At 39.5% G+C, this 24,121-nt stretch overlaps 1 long non-coding RNA gene across 8 annotated transcripts in view; it reads left to right on the top strand.

Moving 5' to 3' along the window:
- The first annotated feature begins 18,434 nt into the window (after positions 1-18,434).
- LOC126058770 (uncharacterized) overlaps positions 18,435-24,121 on the top strand; it is a 275,999-nt gene continuing 270,312 nt past the window's right edge. For all 8 annotated transcript variants that reach the window (XR_007513285.1, XR_007513284.1, XR_007513287.1 and 5 more), the window contains exon 1: positions 18,435-18,616. This is a non-coding gene — a long non-coding RNA (uncharacterized LOC126058770). The remainder of the gene's footprint in view (positions 18,617-24,121) is intronic.

The raw sequence follows: 24,121 nt of genomic DNA, 5'->3' as shown, positions 1-24,121 counted from the left end.
CCAAAAGGGAAGAACATGCTCAGCATTTCTCAAGCTGAAAGAACTGAAGAAAACATTCAGTCCTCAAGTTGCAATATTGAAGGATTCGTGGCATAGTTATTAAGTGCTCTGGCTGCTAGCCAAAAGATCGGCAGTTCAAATCCAGCAGGTGCTCCTCGGTAACTGTATAGGGCAGGTCTACCCTGTCCTATAGGGCCGCGATGAGTTGGAATCGACTCGTGTGCTTAGGTCTGAGCTGTCATTAGTACCCAGTCACAGAGACGTTTGGAATCACGTGGTTTCATCTGCTGTCGCTGCCTGTGTTTTTACAGTCACTGATTTTGTCAAATTTTCTTGTGCTTTAGTTACAATATCGTGGTAATTAGCATTTTTGAAACTATATCAATAACTTCTTCGAGAATGAAGTAGTAATTAAAGCAAAAGAAGAAGAAAAATAAAAAAAGGCTTCCACTCAGTCACTAATCATGTTGTGACTAGTAAAGTTGTAATTCAATGTTTAAAGATCTTACAAAACAATTTTGTTGTTAGTATTGATATAATCTAAAAAATATTACATTTAAGCAATTTACAACTATATCACATATTATTCTACGATTAAAATTTATAATAAACTTGAATGTATAACAATGATTGACTATATAACTCTGATAACTAGAGAAATTGACAGTTTAAAACATGAAGTGGGGGAAATGCTGTTTTTTTGATACATCTTTAGAAATATAACTTAAATCTTAAATTCAGTTTATTTTTTTAAATTCTATTCTTTGAAAAATTTTCTTTTAAACATCACTGTCTTGCTCAGTACACAATACTGGAGAAGCCAGGATAACTTGACCAAGGCAAGGTCATAGAAGCTTCATAGACACATCCAAACTCCCTGAGGGACCAAATTACTGGGCTGAGGGCTGGGAACCATGGTCTTGGGGGACATCTAGCTCAATTGCCATAACATAGTTTATAAGGAAAATGTTCTATGTCCTACTTTGGTGAGTAGCATCTGGGGTCTTAAAAGCTTGTGAGTGGCCATCTGATATACTCCACTGGTCCCACTCTGTCTGGAGGAAGGGAGAATGAAGAAAACCAAAGATGCAAGGGAAAGATTAGTCCAAAGGACTAACAGACCACAGCTACCACAGCCTCCATCAGGCTGAGTCCAACACAACTAGATGGTGCTCAGCTACCACCACTGACTGCCCTGACAGAGTTCACAATAGAGGGTCCTGTACAAAGCTGGGAAAAATATAGATCAAAATTCTAACTTACAAAAAAAGACCAGACTTACTGGTCTGACAGAGAGTATGGCCCCCGGACACTCTTTTAACTCAGTACTGAAGTCACTCCTGAGTTTCACTCTACAGCCAAAGATTAGACAGATTCATAAAACAAAATGAGATTGAATGGGCACAGCAGCCCAGGGGCAAGGATGAAAAGACAGGAGAAGACAGGAAAGCTGGTAATGGGGAGCCCAAGGTTGAGAAGGGGAGAGTGTTGACATGTCTTGTGGGGTAGGCAACCAATGTCACAAAACAATGTGTGTATTAAATGTTTAATGAGAAATTAATTTGCTCTGTAACCTTCATCTAAAGTACAATTAAAAAAATCAGTCTTCCATGTATATATCTGACTTTTATGAAGTTTTCAGGATTTAAATTTGAATTACAGTTTAAAAAATACTGACACATTAAAATTTACATTTGATAGAACTAACATATCCAATAAATTTATGTTTTACACTTTATTTCTTTTCAAATATTGCTAATTTGTCTTTTTTTTTTTTTTTTTTTTACTGTACAGGGATATTCTATCTTGCCACATGGAGTGAACAAATGAAAGAGGCCCAGTGGGTATGAGCAAAAGAGGCAAGAATGAAATTACTCAAAACACTTGCTGGATCCACGCTTCAATATGTCAAACGTCCACATGATGGCCAGGGTTCATCAGAAGGCACTGCTCCTCAGTCTCCAATTGATAGACCTGATTTTCCTGATGGTAGCTGAAACTGCTCAGACAGAAACCGAGAAGAAAAACTGGAGGGACATCTTGCACCGATTGCTTCATGTTACCTTGTTTCTTTCATGCAGAATCTGATATCCCGTGGCCACAAGGAAGATGAATCTTCATTGAATAAAGGGAACTTTCTTGAGATGGTTGAGATGCTTTCAAAATACAATCCAGTGCTGAAAGAGCACCTAATGACATTAAAACGGAGCACATGTAAACTCAAAGTATCAGCCTCTTATTTTGCACCAAAACTCAAAAGGAGTTTATAAGTGCCCTGGCAAATCGCATGGAGGAGAAGCTTGTCATGGACATAAGGTCTGTGAAGTACTTGGGATCATGTTTGAAAGCACACCTGACGTATCACCTACTGACCTGAAGTGATCTGTTATGTAAAAATCAACAATAGGAAAGTTGAAGGGAAAGAAGTCTTTCTAGGATTTTTCCCTTTAAAGGGGAAAAATCTGCTGACCTCAGCTCTGACAATCTTAAAAAACTGGTTACGTTAATGCTGCCGATATGCCTGGAATTCATGGAGGTGTACAAGCTACTCTTAAGGGAAAAAACAAGAAACATTTTTAATGGATGTGTGGACTAGTCACTTAACTTGTGCAGTCAGCAGTCTTTGGCTGAAAACACATGGTGTGTGACATTTTCTGGAACTCTTGAGATAAAGTTTTCTTGCTGCTTCTACCGATCCATAAAAAAAAAAAAAAAAAAAAAAAAAAAAAACATGCGTTAATTAACCATACTGGAATGTCAGTGAAAAGGCTATCAACAGCATGCTGGAGCTCTGTTCATGCTACAGTTAAGCCAGTTAGAGAAAAGTTTGCTAGGTTTGTGGCGGCGATTGAAGCTCTTTGTGATCCACATGAAAATGTAGACGCAAGAGGAGCAGCGGCACAAGGTCTTTTGCCTGCTGCCTGTGATTTCACTTTTCTGTGCTACCTGTACTTCTGGTGTGATGTACTTCAGGAAGTTAATCTTACACAGCAGTACCTGCAGACTGACGGCTTAACTCTTGACGGTGGTGGAAAAGCTAGAGGCGCTAAGATTTTTCTGCACGAGGATCACAGTCAGCTAGTGGAGCATGCAATTCGACAGGTGCTTTTAAAATCAGACAAATACGGAATTGCAGTAGAGAGAAAAGCCGGGTTCAAGAAGAGAATGGCAGGGGATGGGGAGCAGGCAAGTGATGCTGGACTCGCTCTGCAAGAAGAAACTAAGAGCGTGATGCTTGAGCACATTGATCACTTTCATTCTGAACTCTGGATCAGATCAAGAGCCATCAAGGAAGTAGCAGTCATGTTTGAGGCTGTTCAGAAAAAGTCTCGTATCTGCCAAGGAGAAGAGTTAAAGACATCCATTCCAAAACTGACCACTTTCTACGATTAGGTATCTGAGAGTGAGCTTTTAGAGATACCAAGGCTGAGAAGGCACCTGAAGGAAGCAGAGATTGACCTGGAAGAAGCCAAAGATTGGGCAACTTTACACATTTTGACATTCATAGCTGCATGGGACTTCATAGAATCTCCCCCAACCCTTTCACTAAACCTAAAATTATTTCTGATGATTTGTGTGTCTGTAGCTTTATGCAAGAGGAGATTTTCAAAGCTGACACTTATAAAGAACTATTTGCAATCTACCATGGGGCAGTCAAGGCTTTCTGATCCTCTGTGATGTTATTAATTGAAAGTGAGTTGGTGAAAGGCATTGATTTTTATGAAGTCATTCACAAGTTTGCAACTTTGAAGGCCAGAAAAGGAAAGTTCTGATTTAGTCGAGATGTTCACTAAGTGCTGAAATGCTTGTGTATTTGTTCCTGTTTATTTTTATGGTATTATTTCATTTATGAATACATTTCCATATGCATTTGTCTACAACTTCTACATTATTTGTGCCATTGTTATTATCCAAACCTAACATTTTTTTTTTTTAACCATTAATGTAGCTCATGCAACGGTAAAGTTTAACATTAAAATGAACATGATTTTGATATAGTTCTCAAACGTTTTTATTTCAAGTTCTGCTGTTTTCTTACCAAATTTTCACTTTAGCCAAATGAAACTATGTAAATGTAAATACATTTAGGCTGTGCTTATGATATTGTAATTTAAAGGTATAATTTTAATTTTGCTCTGTCACTGCTATTGCCATTACATTCAGTGATATACAGGAATCATGATTTATGGGTGACAACATTACCAAGGATTCTGAATGGTCTGGTACGGAAGCAGTCCATGAGGAAGGGGTGACACCATGAGTTACTCTATTGGGTGACACCAACCCTAGTGATGCCACTGTGTATGTGTGTGTATATATACATATAGTTTTCATAAAATATCATTAAAATATTTTGTCATTGTTCACATAAAGTTGTCACAAAAATATCTGTTTTTTATTTGTCCCTCTCTTAGTCATCCAGGGAAATCCTGGTGGTGTAGTGGTTAAGGGCTATAGCTGCTAACCTAAAGGTCGGCACTTTGAATCGCTCTTTGGAAACTCTATGGGGCAGTTCTACACTGTCCTGTGGGGTCGCTATGAGTCGGAATTGACTCGACAGCAATGGGTTTTAGTCATCTAGTGCTGCTATAACTGAAATACAACAAGTGGATGGTTTTGACAAAGTTTATTCTTTCACAGTCCAGTGGGCTAGAAGTCCAAATGCAGGATGCTGGCTCCAGGGAAAGGCTTTCACTCTCTGTCAGCTCTGGAGGGAGACCCTTGTCATCAGTCTTCCCTTGGTCTGGGAGCATCTCAGTGTAGGCACGTCAGGTCCAAAGGACACTCTTTGCTCCCAGCACTGCTTTCTTGGTGTTATGCAGTTCCCCTGTCTCTCTGCTCACTTCTCTCTTTTATATCTCAAAAGAGATTGGCTTAAGACATTATCTAATCTTATAGATCTCATCAATATAACTTCTGATAATTCATCTTATTACATCACAGTAGCAGGATTTACAACATGTAGGGAAATCACATCAGATGATAAAATGGTAGATGATCATACAATCATACAAGGGAATCATGACCTAGCCAAGTTGGCAGATATTTTGGGGGGACACAATTCAATGCATGACAGTCCCTGTTGACAAATTACTTGATATTGAAAGGTCTATTTAAGGATTACTTTATCAAAAACATCCCCTAGAGGGATTTTTTTTTTTATCAAAAACATCCCCTAGAGGGAGTCAAGAGTATTATGGCTTAATTCCTCAGGAAATGTGGACTGGTAAATGAATGAATGAATGGGTGAATGTGCATGTATTTCCTTGAACAAAATTTAGATATCAACGTGGCAAAGTCTGATTCAGTAACAGACTCTCAGGTCATTTACCAGACTGTCAGTTCTATCAGCAGGTGAGTCTGTACTCTTTGACCAAAAGATGACTATTCAGTAGACTCTGTGAGCTAAACCTGGAAATGACATATTTGACAACTTTAAATAAAGAAGAAAAGCTACACTTCCGGACTTATCCCAGCTGGTAAAGGAAAGGCAGATGCTCAATACAAACATTTTATCAAGTTACAAAGACAGCACGGAAGAAAAAAAGTCAGACTCAAAATAATACTCTCTCAAAATGAAACATTTGGTCAAAGAGATTCACAGATGTAAAATCTTTGACCTAAAGGGAGATATAACCCATATGATTTTAGCCCAAGTTGCCACGCAGATGGCAAGTTAGGTGACAAGAAGCCAGTTAAGGAGCAACTGAGGTAATTTAAAGAGAATGATAATACCCAGAATATGTAGAAACTGGCACGTCATGTAATACCCATGGAAATGTATGTGGTTACCACATTTGTGGAAAATACTCTAGCCATATGTCTCATGCCATCTAACCAAGCAAATTCACTTGAAATAATTTATCCTGAGCAAAGTATCAGGAGAATCTACAAACATCAGATATTGATCTGGGTGGTAGTGGTGGTGTTTTTAATTATAAGACATCGAACAACTTAAAACTTTAACAAAGAGGGCCTAGTTGAATTTATGGCACATCCACAAAATGAATATTGTGCAGGAATTAAAAATGATACTAACTTATATTCATGGGCATGGAAATATATTCAACATATTGACATATATTTTTAAGTGAAAAAGCAGATTTTAACATTGTGTAACTTGATCCCATTTTTGTGTATATAAACACATATATATTTAATAATTCTGAAAGGATGTGCCAAAATGTTTGCAGTAGTTATATTTGGGTGGTGAGATTACAGGCACTTAAAAACCTGTTTGCTAAAAAAAAAAAAAAAAAAATTTCTATAAGGAATATAAATTATTAGTATAATATAAATTAATTTTTAAAAAGGAAATGGGGAAATTGATCAATCAATTAGTTCCTTTCTTCTCACATTCTATTCTTAGAGACCCCACTCTCCCATCACCTTCTTGCTACCCTCAGTTCCTGAAAGAGGTGGGTGTACTTTGTATCCCAGGACCCCATCCATTCTGGATATTCCCCTGGGGATCAGAATTGAGACACTAAAAGGCAGAGTCAGATGACGAATGCCTAAACGGTAAGATCATACACAGAAGGAACCAAAGTTGGCACCATAACAAGCCACGGCCAGTTGTAGGCTGAAATATGGGCGAAGAGAGAGGCCCTGAATGAGCCCAGAAAGCCAGCCTGAAGAGAGAGAGCAGTGGAGAAGGCAGATGTGCACAGAAGAGCAGAGCTGAGAGCCCAAGGGCCCTGAGCTTGCTTTAGAACCCTCGAGTTTCTGCTCCTTCATGGCCTTCTCTATTTCATTTCTTGCTTTTAGAACACCTCTGAAATGGTCTGTTTTATTTCTCTAATTAAAAAAAAAAAAAATCCTTTTACCCCAGCTAATTGTCTCAATGAGTAAGTTACTATTCATTGTAACCAAACAGCCATTAACAACTTTCTAAGGATAGAAAGTTAAGCCCCAAAGCAAGCAGCAGGGTAAGACCTCAGTCGTGGACTCAATGAGTTGGTATCACTAATTCATCATCACCCGCAGCCTCTGTAAGGGGCTCACCAGCACAGTCCAACCCCAAACTAGTCTTCTGCTTTTCCATCCATAGCCGTGAAGACTGGAAAACTGATGAAGGCGATTCTCTTTCAAGAATTGGTTGAAAAATTTGAGAAGTAAAACCTTGACAAATGTTTCTCCTGAGGCAATTGTAATTCCTAAGTCATATCTACAAAAAAAAAAAAAAAAAAAATGTGGTTTTGTGGGCTTCTTTAAAGACTTTCAAAGGTGAGGAATTTTACAGTGCTGTCGTCTTATTTAATATTCTGAATTCGGCTATGCAGAACTTAGCCTAATGTGCTTGACAGCCTTGATGGAAAAAAAAGAAAACTACTGTATAAATGCATCATCAATATAATAATATAAATTGAATTAGAATATTCATTCTGTTCTGCCAAATTTCTTCCCTGAGCTGATAATGTCTGAAACGGCTCTTTTTAGAAGCTTTCTTATTATGCGGAACTCACTGTTCTGTTCCAGCCCTCTGTCAAGTACTACTTGTTTGGCACTTTCTGCTCTTATTTTTTTTTAAGTCAAGTAGCCCATGATGTTAAGACTTGAAGCTCAGAGTCATGACATTAGACTTGTAGTATGCCGCTTCTCCTAACGAAGTTTTTCTGTTAGCAAGTTCGAATTGCATTTTCAAGAGTAGAAGATGCAAGTTTGGACACTTGATTATCGACAAGATCAAATGGTGGCCAACAAATGAGGATTCTAACACTTTAATAATCTACTGGTTGCATACCCACTAAACCCAATTCCGTCGAGTAGATTCCGACTCATAGCGACCCTGTAGGACAGAGTAGAACTGCCCCATACAGTTTCCAAAGAGCGCCTGGTGGATTTGAACTGCCAGCCTCTTGGTTAGCAGCTGTAGCACTTAACCACTAAGCCACCAGGTGGGTTTCCTGGTTACATACTTCATCTTTTTTAGCCTCATAAAGACATATGGGCTATTTGCCATGTTTTAAATCACTTGCCAGTCAAGTGGACTGGATAAGTGTCTAAATTATGTATTGCTGGGGATAGGTCTTTTTTGAATTAATAGATTTTAATTTTTAGAACAGTTTTAGAGTTACAAAAAAATTGAGCAGATAGTGCAGAGAGTTCCCAGACACCTCATTCCCAGGTTCTCCTTTTACTAACATTTTACATTAGTATGATACATGTGTTACAATTTATGAACTGATATTGACACAGTATTATTAACATAAGTCCGTAGTTGATGCAGACTTTTTTAGTTTTTATCTGATATCCTTTTTCTGCATGTGGATCCCATCCAGGATACCACATTGCATTTAGTTGTCACGTCTCCTTAGACTCTTCTTGGCTATGACAGTTGCTCATTCTTTCCTTGTTTTTGATGACCTTGACAGTTTTGAAAAGCACTGGTCAGGTATTTTGTAGAATGTTCCTGAAATGAGATTTGTCTGATGTTTTTCTCATGACTAGCTTGGAGTTATGGGTGTTTTTTTTTGGCAGAGCGGTAGGTGGAGGGGGGAGGTAAGGGAGGAAGACCGTTTTCATCACATCATATCAAGGGTACATGAAATCAGCATGATTTACGACCGTTGGTGTTAACCTTGATCACCTGACTGAGGTGGTATTTGTCAGGTTTCTCTACTGCACAGCTGTTCTCCCCCCTCCCCCCTCCGCTTTTTGCTATGCGCTTTTCAGAAGGAAACCACTATGTGTAGCGGGGCCACACTTAAGTAGTAGGGAGTGGGATTGCCTTTAATTATCTAGTGCTATTTTTTTTTTTTTTTATAACAAAAGTGTGTGGCTTTAACAAACATCAATTTGTTTTTCTCACAGTTTAGGAGTCTAGAATTCAGGGTGTGGGCTCCAGGGGAAGCCTTTCCTTCTGTCTTGGCTCTGGGGAAAGGTCCTTGCTGCTTGGTTCCCTGATCATCTTCATGTGATGTGGCGTCTATCTTCCTCCATCTCTGCTTGTTTCTCTACTTAATATGCTCAGTTTATAGCTCAAAAGAGATTGATTTAAGACACAACCTACACTGACACTACCTTGTTAACATACCAAAGAAAATCCATCCCCAAATGGGATTATGAGCACAGGTATAAACTTGTTGCCTTTGAGTTGATTCTGACTCATAGCAACCCTATAGGATAGAGTACAACTGCCCCCCATAAGATTTCCAAGGACTGCCAGGTGGATTTGAACTTCTGATCTTTTTGTTAGCAGCCAAACTCTTAACCACTATGCCACCGGTGTTTCCAGTACAGGTATAAGGGTTAGGATTTACAATCCATATCTTGGGGGGACGCAATTCTATCCATAACAGGGATGAATCATTTTTGCTTATTTATTTATTTTGTAAAAGAGACCTCATTTGTTAAAACAAATAAGAGCCCCAAAGAAGAACAAACTCTGGGGCAACAGACACAGGTCCTGAGATTCTCCTTCTCCTTGGGATCCTCTCAAACCAGATGTGCACAACTTTCCCTTTCACACTGGCCTACTCCATAGCATGGCTAGGGCACGCTGTTATCTGCATAAATGACTTTATTAAAAACCAAGGAATACAAAAATTTCAAACTGTTCGGAAAATATAAGCAGCTCAATAACAATAAACTATCTGAATTATAACTTTAGTATCTACTATCCCAACAGAATGTTTGGAAATGTAGAAGGTCAGCAAAAATGAGGGAAACCCTCAGTGAGATGGATTGGCACGTAGCCACAGCATTGGACTCAAACATACCAACAATCATGAATATGACACAGGACTGGACAATGCTGTGTCCTGTTACATATAAGGTCACCGTGAGTTGGAGCCAACTCAACGGCAACTAACAACATCCCAATAGAAGTATCAACACGCTTAATTAGATCTCCCAAATTTCTCCATACTGATATAAAGTTGGTGCCTGTCATGGATTGAATTACGTCCCCCCCAAATGTGTGTATCAACTTGGTTAGGCCATGATTCCCAATATTGTATGGTTGTCCTCCACTTTGTGATTGTAATTTTATATTTAGAGGATTAGGGTGGGATCATAACACTACCCTCACTCGGGTCACCTCCCTGATCCAAGGTAAAAGGAGTTTCCCTGTGGTGTGGCCTGCACCACCTTTTATCTCTCAAGAGATAAAATGAAAGGGAAGCAAGCAGATAGAATTGGGGACTTCATACCACCAAGAAAGCAGCACCAAGAGCGGAGCCTGTCCTTTGGACACCGGGTCCCTGTGCCTGAGAAGCTCCTTAACCAGGGGAAGATTGAGGACAAGGACCTTCCTCCAGATCCCACAGAGAAAGAAAGCCTTCCCCTGGAACTGACGCCCTGAATTTGGACTTGTAACCTACTAGACTGTGAGAAAATTAATTTCTCTTTGTTAAAACCATCCACTTGTGGTATTTCTGTTATGGCAGCACTAGATGACTAAGAGAGTGCCAAAGTATGGCTTTTCTCCCTCATAGCATCCTGGGTGACTTGCCTTAGCATTGTCTGTTTATATCTGTGTTCCTAGCCCTCTAAAGTTTGTTCCATGCCCAGTCAAGTTGCTAAAGTACTTTTTATATTTAAACCTCAAAACTTCTCTGAGATTGAAGGTTCTTGATGATTTCTTCCTACTCTATTTTAGTTTTTAGTTTGACATAATTATTGCAGTGGATAGAATAAGCCTCAGATTGCCTGCTAAATCCATGGTCCAGTTTTAAGAGTGACCTCCTACCTTGCCGAAGATAGAAACCCTAGGCAGTTCTTTAAGCAATTATCTTCATATTGGCACCATGAGACCTTGTCTTCCTGGTTATGGCTGATTAGACCAGAGGAAGATATCTGACCAAAGACAACATATAAGCTACGCAGTGGTGTGGAACAAGAACTTTGTTCAATCAGAACAATGGAGATTAAAATGGATAAATCAGATTTTTTGAAAAGACCTACAGAATTAAGGTGACAAGGCCATAACGTAGAAGGGCCATGAAGAATCATGAGTCACAGAAATTGTCAGCAAGCTGAGTTATAAGTAAACCAAAGCTATGAGTCAGTGGAAGCCAGATGACATATGGTTGCTATTTGAACAATAGGAGAGGTAGACTGAGAGACAGAAAAGGGCTGACTCACTATACTAATGGGAACTTGATGAACCCCTGGGGCTGAGGGGAGGACAAGATAACAGCTCTAAAATTGCCTTGGATCCCAAGCCATCTCCCAGTTTGTGAGCTTTGTTCCTTTTCTGGGAGGCCTCTTCTTGCAGCTATTTTCAGGTTTAACAGATTTTCATGCTATCTTCATTGCTTGTGTACCCTTATATTATGCAAGTCTTTTTTCTTAAGGTAACATGTTATTGTTGTAGTTAGGTGCCATTGGGTCAGATTGAACTCATAACGACCCTATGTATAACAGAACAAAACACTGCCTGGCACCATCCTCACGATCGTTTCTGTGTTTGAGCTCATCATTGCAGCCATTGTGTCAATTCATCTCATAGAGGATCTTCTTTTTCACTGACCTTCTATTTTACCAGGCATGATGTCCTTCTCCAGGGAATGATCCCTTCTGATAACATGTCCAAAGTATGTGAGATGATGTCTCACTACCATCGTTTCTGAGGAGAATTCTGGCTATACTTCTTCCAAGAAAGATTTGTTCATTCTTCTGGCAAAAAAAACACAAAAACCCAGTGCCGTCGAGTCAATTCTGACTCATAGCGACCCTATAGGACAGAGTAGAACTGCTCCATAGAGTCTCCAAGGAGCACCTTTTACCTGGTACATTTGAACTGCCCACCCTTTGGTTAGCAGCCGTAGCACTTAACCGCTACGCCACCAGGGTTTCCATTCTTCTGGCAGTCCGTGGTATATTCAGTATTCTTTGCCAACACCATAATTCAAAGCCATCAATTCTTCTTTGGTCTTCCTTATTCATTGTCCAGCTTTTGCATGCATATGAGACAATTGAAAAAACCATGGCCTCGGTTAGGAGCACCTTAGTTCTCAAAGTGACATTTTTGATTTTTAACACGTTCAAGAGGCCTTTTCCAGCAGATCTGCCCAATGCAATGTTATTGTTGTTAGGTGCCATCTAGTCGGTTCTGACTCATAGCGACCCTATGTACAATAGTACGAAACACCACCCAGTCCTGCACCATCATCACAATCATTGTTATGTTTAAGCCCATTGTTGCAGCCACTGTGTCAAACCATCTTATTGAGGGTCTTCCTCTTTTTCACTGACCCTATACTTTACCAAGCATGATGTCCTTCTCCAGGAACTGATCCCTCCTGACAACATGTCCAAAGTATGTGAGATGTAGTCTCGCCATCCTTGCTTCTAAGGATGTACTGGTTGTACTTCTTCCAAGACAGATTTGTTCATTCTTTTGGTAGTCCCTGATATATTCAATATTCTTCTCCAACACCACAATTTGCAATACCACATTTGATTTCTTGACTGTTGCTTCCAAGGGCATTGAAGGTTCTAGATGATATCTACCTACTCTGCTTTAGTTTCTAGTTTGAGATAATTACTCCTGTGGATAGATTAAGCCTCAGAGTGCCTGCTAAATTCATGGTCCAGTTTTAAGGGTGACCTTCATACCTTGCTACCTTCATTTCAATAAAATGAAATCCTTGACAACTTTAGTCTTTTCTCCGTTGATCACGTTGTTGCTTATTGGTCCAGTTTTGAGGACTTTTGTTTTCTTTAAGTTGAGGTATAATCCACACTGAAGGCTGTAGTCTTTTATCTTCATCTTTAAGTGCTTGAAACCTTTCTTCGCTTTCAGAAAGCAACATTGTGTCATCTGCATATTGAAGTTTGTTAATGAGTCTTCCTCCAGTCCTGATGTCACATTCATCTTCATATAGACTGGCTTCTCAGATTATTTGCTCAGCATACAGATTGAATAAGTATGGTGAAAGGATACAACCCTGACACACATCTTTTTAGATTTTAAACCACACAGTATCCCTTTGTTCTGTTCAAATTACTGCCTCTTGGTCTATGTAAAGTTTCCTCATAAGCACGATGAATTGTTCTGGAATTCTCATTCTGTGCAATGTTATCCATAATTTGTTGTGATCCGCACAGTCAAATGCCTTTGCACAGTGCTTAAAACACAGGTAAACATCTTTCTGGTATTCTCTGCTTTCAGTCAAGATCTATCTGACATCAGCAATGATATCCCTAGTTCCATGTCCTCTTCTGAATCCAGCTTGAATTTCTGGCAGTTCGCTGTTAATATATTGCTGCAACAACTTTTGAATGATCTTCAGCAAAATTTTACTTGTATGTGATATTAATGATATTTTTTTGATAATTTCAGCATTCTGTTGGATCACCTTTCTTTGGAATGGGCACAAATATGGATTTCTTTTAGTTTGTTAGATAGGTAGCTCTCTTCTGAATTTCTTGGCATAGACACGTGAGTGCTTCCAGCATTACATCTGTTTGTTAAAACATCTCAATTGGTATTCCGTCAATTCCTGGAGCCTTGTTTTTCACCAATGCCTTTAGTGCAGCTTTGACTTCTCTCAATACCATCAGTTCTTGATCCTGTGTTACATCCTGAAATGACTGAATGTTGACCAATTCCTTTTGGTACAATGGCTCTGTGTATTCCTTTCAATTTCTTTTGATGCTTTCTTCCTCATTCAATATTTTGCCTGTGGAATCCTTTGATATTGCAACTTAAGGCTTTAATTTTTTCCTTAGTTCTTTTAGCTTGAGAAGTGCCAAGCGTGTTCTTCTCTTCTGGTTTTCTAACTCTGGGTCTTTATACATTTCATTATAATACTTTACTTTGTCTTCTCTGAAATTTTCTTTTCAGCTTTTTACTCCATCATTTCTTCCATTCACTTTAGCTACTTGGTGTTTGATAGCAAGTTTCAGAGTCTATTCTGACATCCGGTTTGGTCTTTTCTTTCTTTCCTGTCTTTTTAATGGCCTCTTGCTTTCTTCATGTATGATGTCCTCAATGTCTTTCCACCACTCATTTGGTGTTCAGTAATTAGTGTTTAATGCATCAAATCTATTCTTGACCTGGTCTCTAAATTCAGATGAGAAATACTTAAGGTCAAACTTTGGATCTCATGGTCTTGTTTTAATTTTCTTCAGCTTCAACTTGAACTTGCATATTAGCAATTGATGATTTGTTCTACAGTTGGCCCCGGCCTTGTTCTGACTGATGATATCGAGCTTCTCCATTGTCTCTTTCCACAGATGTAGGTAGTTTGATTCCCGTGTATTCTGTCTGGCTATGTCCATGTGTATAGCTGCTGTTTATGTTCTTGAGAAAAGGTATTTGCAATGAATAAGTCACTGGTCTTGCAAAATTCTGTCATGCAATCTTCGGTATCATTTCTATCACCTAGGCTGTATTTTTCAACTACCTTCTTCTTTGTTTCCAACTTTTGCATCCCAATCACCAATAATTATCGATGCATCTTGACTGCATGTTTGATCAATTTCAGAGTGCAGAAGTTGGTAAAATGTTCTTTTTGAAGATGAATGCAAGGCCATGTCTCTTTAATTTGTCATTCCCAACATAAGAGACCATAAGCTTGTGCTGTTCAAAATGGCCAATACCAGTTAATTTCAGCTCATTAATGCCTAGGGTATTGATCTTTATGCGTTTCATCTCATTTTTGACAACTTCCAATTTCCTAGATTCACACTTTGTACATTCCACATTCTGATTATTAATGGATGTTTGCAGCTGTTTCTTCTCATTTTGAGTTGTGCCACATCAGTAAATGAAGGTCCCGAAAGTTTTACTCCATCCATGATATTAAGGTCGACTCTACTCTAAGGAGGTAGCTCTTCCCCAGTCCTACTTTGAGTGCCTTCCAACCTGAGGGACTCGTCTTCCAACATTATATCACACAGTGTTCCACTGCTATTCATAAAGTTTTCACTGGCCAATTTTTTTTAGAAGTAGCTCCTCCTTCTTCCTAGTCTTAGTCTGGAAACTCCTCTGAAACCCATCCACTGTGGGTGATCCTGCTGGTATTTGACATACCAGTGACATAGCTTCCAGCATCACAGCAACACGCAAGCCACCACAGTATGACAAACTGAGAGAAGAGTGGTGACAAGGTAACATAAAGAGTTTAAGTAGCACCCATGCTTTGTCCCCATGCAGGTTGGCAAGGGAGTTTGATTAATTGAATTCATAGGCATTTGATCTTCACCCCCAAACAGGGAAATAACCTCTAAGAATTCTAATCAATGTGATAAAAAAAATATCTGAATTTTGAGAAAAGTGGTCGTGCCTGCCAAATTTTCTTTGTCAACTCACATTCACTTGCATTGGGCCCCTTTATTAGCTGACTTACTACAATCAAGTTTATAAAACATTGGTTTATTTGAGACTGGTTATGGCTGGGATCTGTCACAGACCTTGTCTTTATCTGCTCTCTAATAAAGAAAAAGAGTCACTAGCATTTATATGGTTCAGTGGTAGAATTAATGCTTTCTGTGCAGAAGACCTGGGTTGATTCCTGGCCTACGCACCTCATGCAAAGCTACCACCTTACTGTCAGTGTAGGCTTATGTTGTGCTATGACACTGAACAGATTTCATCAGAGCTTCCAGACTTAAATGGACTAAGAAGAAAGGCCGGGTGATCTACTTCCAAAAAGCAGCCAGTGAAAACCCTGTGGATCATAATGGTCCAATCCCCAACTGCTCTTGTGGATGGCACAGGACCAGGCAGTGTTTGGTTCCATTGTGTATGATGTAGTCATGAGTTTGGGGCCGCTAACGACCACAAATATTTATATGTACAAGATACTGTTCTAAGAAATTTACATATATCAACTCTTTTAATCCTCCCATCAACCCTCAGAGGAATGTACAATCATATTCCTTTTTTGTGTGTCTGAATATTGAGACCTAGAGAAGTTAAATAATTTGCTGAAGTTTATACAGCTAGTCAGTGGGATTTGAACTGATATTAAGACCGTAAACTTTTAATCAGAGGCGATGTCCTTTGATGCCCACAAGCTCTGAGTCATTCCTACCTCTGATAGCTTGCAGAGGTAAATAGCCAACCAACTGCTTGCCTGGATCTCCCTGAGGTCTAGATTCCCCATTAGTGTGCTCAGCCTACCTATAGACAAATCTCTAATAAATACTTCTTAAGGATGTACAATGGGGATATAAATTAGAATGGTACTTCACTTTGGAGTCATAGAAATCCAGCCCCCAATGTTTGTTTTCTCAAAATAATCTTTTTGGACCAGGTTGCCTCAACACCCAGGCGTTTCCATGGTGGGTTGAACCCATGGAACAATATCTTCTCCTAGGGATTAAAGTCTTCTATCTACTTCATCAGTGGTTGGTATTCTTCCTTTTCTCCAACCACCAGAGCTTAGCAGGCAAGTGAGCGTGAAGGTAGTGTTGTAATAATGCCTTTCTTCATCAAGCGTTCCCATGGCTACCAGATGTTGATCAATCCCTGGTTTCCTGTGGCTGTGGCTTCCTGTTAAGTTCCTCTTCTGTGGTATACGGCTGCCCCGCCCTGGGTGTGTGACTCCCAGTGTGACAGGCTCCAGCAGATGCTGTGCTGGAAGTCATTTGCTGTGTTTCTGGCATTACGGAAGTTGCCATTTCCCAAGGAAGTCTGCTCAGTATGTGACTCTGATCTCTTGCTAAGGGTGGGTGGCATTCCTTCTTCAGGTTCCTAATGACTTTTCCTAATATAGGTAAAAGGGAAAAAAAAACTACAAAGTGTAAATTTTCTAATCCCAACCTCAGGTTGCCCAACAGCATCTCTTTCTGTCTTGGGAATTCAGTATCTGAAGAGGAAGGCCCAGCATCACCAGATTGATAACTCCCCGTCTTTTCTGAACAGGAGCTAATGGGAGAACTAATCTATTATGGGTGGTCGACACTATTAGTAGCCTTTTCAGGAACCCTCGTACCCTCTCCTTTTCCTTATTGGACAAGTCCTTCTCCTACAGAAAATGCCAGTTAGTCTTTCTCCAGGCCCCTTTGCAATCAGTAAGTGCATAAGCAGGTAACTCAGTACTGGGCCATGGGACTGGAGAGGATGTCTGCTAGGCCTTGGAGAAAGGCTTCTCTCCCTAGAAGAGAGGAAGCATCCTGTTTTCCTTTCTGAAGTGATTATATCTGTATGTGACCCCTGGAGCTGCTATAGTCTTTTGGAGCCTTGAGGTAGTCATCAGTGTCATATTGCGAAGGCCAGAGCTCAAAGAGGAAAAATACCTGGTCCTTGAGCTGTTGCCCAACTCAGGAACTGCCACTCCTTGGTTTTCTTGTTCTAATGATAGTAATAACAGCCAGAAAAGCTATTATGTGCCAGATACTTTTAAGTATTACGTGAGCTTGTAACTGTATTGTTAAACTGTACATTTTAGTTAAATGTTTCTGCTATTTGCAACTGAATACACCTTGACTGATATACTTGACAACTAGAGATATTGTTCTCTTCTAAGCCTTAAAAGTCTTAGAGTTGCCTCTTGGGAAGCAGGCCTCAATCTGTGCCCTCCAAAATATATGGTCCACTCATCATGGGAGGAATCCTCTTTTCCCAGGCTTCATCAATGAAACCCTTTCATGTATGCCAGAATCCTAAAGTCTACACATAAAGCGTCCTGGAACAGCTGGGTATGAGCTTGCCATGGCCTTTACTTCTGGCCTGGTCACTTCTCAGTTACACAGACAACAAGAGTTAGTACACATATAGCTCCTGGAGGGCCACTCTCTCACAAAAACATCTAAATATGAAGGCCAAGACTGAAGATGGGGGAAATATTTCTAAGAACCCCCCATTATTCTCAGCCTTGGTTTTAATACTTCAAGCAGTCAGATTACTCCAGAAGGCTCAGGCTCCTCCAAGGACCAGTAAATTAGTTCACTGCGGCAAATGTTTATCTGGACATATCTCTCCATAGCAATCATTTTCCTGGTCCACACTCCACTTGAAAATACCCTGCATATGTTATATACTTTGTATACAATAAAATAAACACCATCATCAAAGAGCTCTATAAACTGTAAAATATTATACAGATATAATTTTATAAGATGACAAAGATTTATTCATCACCTTCTTTCAACATTGGAAGCTCCGGGTCCTAGGAATATATGTATATGTATATATGGTAGTTTGTTTTATTACCTTATTCAATTGTCAACATAACCTGCTTTGCTACCAAATACATTGGCTGTGTAAGAACTGGTAATGTTTTCTTTTATTGCAATTGAATGTATCTCACATTTTATTAACAATTATTACTAATATTTGGTCACCAGTTTGCAATTTGCCTTATAATTTTTACATATGTTATCTCACATAAATCTCAGAACAACCTCCATTAAAAATGAAAACGTTGAAGCTCAGACTTGCCCAAGATGACTCAGCTAAAAAGTGATGCGGTTAGTAAAGGCGCCAGGTTCTTAGGCCAAGGAAAGTTCTTTCTGCTACAAAGCTCTGACTTCCCTTTACATCACACATGTCTTTAAGATTGAATAGGGAGCACAGGGCTATGCCTGGGAGTTCAGTAAAGGGCAATAAGCATGCTGAAGGTGAGCTTGGCAAGATCTTTCAGGGCTACAATGGCTGTGGGAGAGACTTAAGGAATTAGTGATATCCTGAAAGACCAATGGACTTTGGCGGCTTTAGGTAAGTCACTTGAGCAAGTTATTTTTTTTTGTTTTCTCATTTGTAAAAAAGGAGCCCTGGTAGTGTTGGTGCAATGGTTAAGTGCTTGGGTGCTAACTGAAAGGTTAGCTGTTCAATCCCACCCAGCAGCTCCATGTGAGAAGGACCTGGCAATCTGCTCCTGTAAAGATTACAGTCTAAAAAACCCTAAGGAGCAGTTCTACATGGTCACATGGGGTTGCTATGAGTTGGAATTGACTTGACGTTACCTAACACCAACAACCACCTGTAAAATAGAGATCACAATAGTACCCACCCGATAATCTTGTGAGGTTTACGTGAGTTAGAACAGTACTTAGTGCTTTGTAAAAATTTGCTGTTTTTGTTTCTGTTCTGTATGAACACTTAGAGTGGTTGAAGACAGAGATGGGGCAAGTAAGCTGCTTTTCTCTCCTTACACACCATTCCCTTTTCTCTGTCTTTGAAAAAGTTCGGGATAATGGATAGATTACGGAGCCCCTGTCTGAATGTCCTCAGGGATCATCTAACCTTGAGTGTAAGCACCATAGTAGAAAGTAAATTTTGAGCTCAAATGAAAACTGTGATACTCAGCTCTGTTCACTGTTTAAAGAGTTCCTTTAAAGAGCTTAATAAAGAGGATCAGCAGGATTCTTGGGTATTAAACACGTCTTCTAATGCAATATTTTAACGAGGTGAGTATAATATGGAAAGCCCTTGGATTAATCTTCCTTTAAACTACCCAGGAGCTCAAGATGCAGAGGAAAATATCCTTGGAAAATTGCAGGAACTTTTATTGAACCCAAGTGTCAAATACAAGAAAATTAGGGATACCTGACTTCTAACCCCTACCAGGCTGGCTTTGTCTCTCTAAAATCTAGAGGCAGACATGGTTACCACTCAGGGACATGAACAATATTGCTTCTTTGTCCCTTTCCTGGTTCTGAAGCAGTCATCTCTGCCCGGGTTTATTTCAGGGATTGGTGGGGGCAGTTGTCTCCATTGTGATTGTTCTCACTGCCAGGGGTTGCACCCTCCCCCGTCCTAAGACCCCGTGGTATGTCCTCAAGGAGATTTCCTCTAAGAGCTCATAGTTTATTTTTAACAAGACATTTTGTTGTTTGCCTGCATCAGAGTGTGGGCAGCTAGGAAGCACATACGCAATTTCAAAGCATGGGAGTCATTTGTCTAGTGTTAGTCACTATGAAGTGGCTGCCACCTTCTTTGGCAGTACTTCATATCTGAGGCCGTTTTAGGTCGTCTGTCCTTGTGTGTACAGTTGTAATTTTTAGCTCTTTAGCTTAATTTTGTCCTTTGAATTCCTTTATAAATTACAGCTTCTTGTGGCTTTTTTTTTTTTTAAACGGAAAGGACTAGTACATAAATCTCTGAAATGTGTGTGTATGCTTGCACTGTTAGAGACAGAGAGAGAGAGGGAAAGAGAGAGAAAGCTATTCTTCTCTTTTTCTTCTTTATCTTGGATGTTGCAAGATGGGTACCAGATTACCTCAATGGGCTTCAAAGGGCAGATGGAGTGGATAATTTCTGTGGGATTTGATTCGATCAGTACATAGATTAGCTGATTGCCCCGAAAATATCTTCTCTACTTTTTGTTCTTATTTATTGAGGTAAGCATTGCCTTGCTTAGGAGGCTGTTTTGAAAGGAAAATCCCTTTGAGAAGGCTAACCAAGAAGTTGTTAATAAAATTCTCAGATTGGTGGTCCAAAAATCTAGCTGATCATCCCAATCCTCTGGAGTACTTGTTAAGCATACAGATTCCAGGGCTTCACCACAGATTTAGGGAGGAATCAGAATATCTAAGAAGGAGAACCTCGCATCTGAATTTACAAAAACGTCTTTGTTTTTTTTCTTTGAATGAGTTGGGAATTACTTCCAGACTCCCAGACTTGGAAGGCTTGTCTTTATAGAAAGAAAGGAAGGTCAGGGCAGCAAAAATTGGCTGTTTTTGGGAAATGAAGATCCTTAAAGGAGAGAGTAAAGTGGATGGTTTTTAAAAAGGCAGTGGAGGACTCCAAAGACAATTTACTCATCTCACGGATTTGCTCTAGGTTAACTGTGTCAACATAGAGTATGCCTTAATCAACAGCCAACTTCATTAATAAACTTCATAAAACCATTCTAGCATTCCTTGATTTCCTTCGGTACTTCAGACATGACAGCAGTCAAAATGTTGACCCTGATTCTCTGGTCTCGAGATTTTGCTGTTTGAATAGAATAGCCGGTTTATATCAAGAAAATACATGCAGAAAGTTTATTAGAGAGTGTTCCCAGGTGCAACCCCTGTGAGGCAGTGAAAGAAGTAGGACTGGTCGGTAAGGAAGTCTTCAGCCAGTCCCACAGAGAGCTCAGGAGATAAATGTCCCATAAGAATTGCATGTGTGTGTATGTGTGTGCAATAGAGAGAGAGGGAGATTTCCAGAAAGAGATTCAGCTTAGTTGTCAACCCTCAACACAGGTGGCATCTAGGGGCACATCACTACATCCACCCAAGGCTGGTTCTGCTTTCGTGCAATCATTGATGTTCTACCTCCTCTGGTATATATAAATAACCCCACCCACCCCCATACCCACCCCTCCTACCCCTCCATCCGAAGATCTGTGCTCCCACATGTATTGTATATTGCCTGACTTTTTGGGCTTCCTGGTTACTAAAGAGTGCTAATAGAACAAATTGAGCAACTTTAAGATGCTAATTCTTTGCACAGTTTCACAGAATGTAGATCTCAGAGTTGAAAGTTCATGAATACCCTTATTGGTAATAAGACTTTGTCCCTTGAAAGGAAGAAAAGGGAAAGGAAGAAAAGAAAAGAGAAGGGAGAAGGGAAGAGAAACCAATAAATGAGTGCTTACCATATGCCTGTGCTAGGCCCTAGAGACAAAAAGATAAATATGACAGTAGGAATACACAGACTTGCAAATAAGTAATCACAACACAGTGTTATGGGTGGTCTGGATGAAATATGATTATTATTCAGTGAAGACATAAAAAAGAGTATGGTTAGTTTACTGTGAGAGCTATTTAGGAAAAGCTTTCTATAAAAGGTGAAATTTAGAATGAATCTTAAAAGATGACTAAATATTGGCCAAGAAGAAGGTGCAGGAAAGCCATCCAGATAGAGAGCAGGATATGTAAAGACCTGGAGACATACACTTGCTTTGGAAACTCCAATAATTTTGACATTGTTGAAGCTTAGGTTTGGAGGAATGTCATGGGGAGAGGCAAAGCCTGAGAGGTAGGCAGATCATGGAGGTTTTTATACTTTGCAAAAGAATGTGATTGTACCTTGACATCTATGTGGTTCCCCTTTATATACATAATACATACATAAAAAATGTATATATCCTCTTTAAAGAGAAGAGTAACATGATCAAATGTGTGTTTTTGAGAATTCAGTTTGGCAGTACACACCAGTATTAGACTAAGGCAAATTGTAAACTCTCTAAGGGGCAGTCAGGATTCTCCAAGAAACAGAATTAATAAGATTATATATATATGGAGAAAGAGAAATATTTGTTTTAAGGAATTGGCCCAAGTGACTGTGGAGTCTGGTGAGTCCAAAATCCATAGGTCAGGTGAGAGGCTGGAAAACTCAAGCAGTTGTGTGTCCAAAATCTGTAGGACAGGGCACAGGCTGAAAAGGCTGGCAGAATAGCTGTTTTACAGTCTTGAGTAGATTCCTTCTTCCTCAGGAAGCCTGTTTCTTGCTCTTATGGACTTCAAGTGATTGACTCAGCCGATTCATGTTATAGAGGGTAATCTCCTTTACTAAGAGTCACCTGAATGTAAATGTTAATCGTATCAACAAAATACTGTCACAGCAATATCTAGACAAGTGTTTGACCAAACAACTGAGCACCACGGCCTAGCCAAGCTGGCATAAAATTAACCACCACAGCCAACTCCTTGTCAGCTTAGCACTCACACACATCTCCTTAACCCATTCTTGATCTAACCCTTTCCCTCGCAGAGGATGCAAAGTCCTTGGGAGACGTTCACTCTTCTTGATATCCTGTAATTTAAATACCATGATATAAAGTTGATACATCTTATGTTATATGACAAGTAAGGAGATAAGAGAGGGAAGCAAAGTCTATATATCCATATGTATCTACACAAATATATTCATAACAAAATAACAATTACAGTCCTCATTTCTGCAACTGGTCAAGTGGTCATAGCTGGTATTTATAACTACTTTCTTCTAGTACCCATTCCATATTCCCTTTGCCCTCAGGAAGCACCTCAGCACATAAAAGTAACCACCACAGCCTTCATTTTATGTAAGTGCTGCAGGTACTCCAGAAATGAAAGCTGAGAATAATGGTGCTTAGAATATGCTGACTTTTCTTCATACCTTCCTTTTTCTATTAAGTAAAAAGTAAACTTGAGGGTTCATATTTATCAGCTGTATCCAACATTACTGTCTTCATTAAAATAAAACAAATCAATTAACCTTTGCTAGGCAACTTCAGAAATCCAGTCTGGTGGTTTCTGTTTATCCAGAAACAATCTAATAAAATGTAATTGGTTAGAGAATTTCCTTGGAACACATTTAGCACAAAAAGAAATATTCTTAGATATATTGAAAGTGTAGAACAAAGGTGCATTCATATATCAGTTGATTCATCCATCCATCCACATCTCTTCCGGCCCACTCCAGGCATTATATGAGACACCAGGGCTGCAAAGATGAGTAAATTAAGCCTCTGTACAAACAAAACCCTGAGGCACATGTACAACAGATGATGGCAATGCTATATGATAATGTAAGTGTTATTATAAAAAATAAATATTTCATATAAAATAGTCATATAATTTGTGTTGTTCAGCATAGTGAAGAAGAAAGGGTAAAGCCCTTTGAATTGAAATACCAGGGTTTATGCCTCAGATATAGAATTTACTATCTAGGAAATCTTGATCACATTAACTATACCAACAGCTAAGATTTAAAATATGTATATGCAAAGGAAATAACAACTGTACCTTATCTAAGAGAATCGATTAAAAAGCCATTCAAATTAATAGGAGTTTGATAAAATTACTGCATATGAGACAAATACATAAAACCGAACATCATTCACATATACCTGAGAGAGGCCATGGCCATGGGTATGATCGTTATTCAATGGAGACATAAAAAAGAGTATGGTTAGTTTACTGTGAGAGGTATTTAAGAAAAGCTTTCTATAAAAGGTGAAATTTGAAATGAATCTTAAAAGATGTCTGTGCATGTTCTTGCTGGGTATGCCAAACAAACAAAGCCCTAATCACCCTGGACACCCATCAGGGTTGTGTTTGCAGCAACCAGCCTTGAAGGATGAGAGAACATCTCCACCCAGGCTTGTTTCTGCTTGCTGTTCAAATGGAGAATTGCCCACACTCAGTGGTCCTCTCCTGTAAATGCAGCCCACTGTGTGTGCAGGCATCCATGATGGGCCCTCTGACTCATCCCAAAAGGATTCGAGGGACATGAGGAACCTGCATG

This window comes from Elephas maximus, chromosome 15, assembly GCF_024166365.1.
Source record: "Elephas maximus indicus isolate mEleMax1 chromosome 15, mEleMax1 primary haplotype, whole genome shotgun sequence".
Classification (NCBI taxonomy): domain Eukaryota; kingdom Metazoa; phylum Chordata; class Mammalia; order Proboscidea; family Elephantidae; genus Elephas; species Elephas maximus.
The sequence above is the reverse complement of the archived record's forward strand: the minus strand, read 5'-3'. Positions and strand labels throughout refer to the sequence as shown.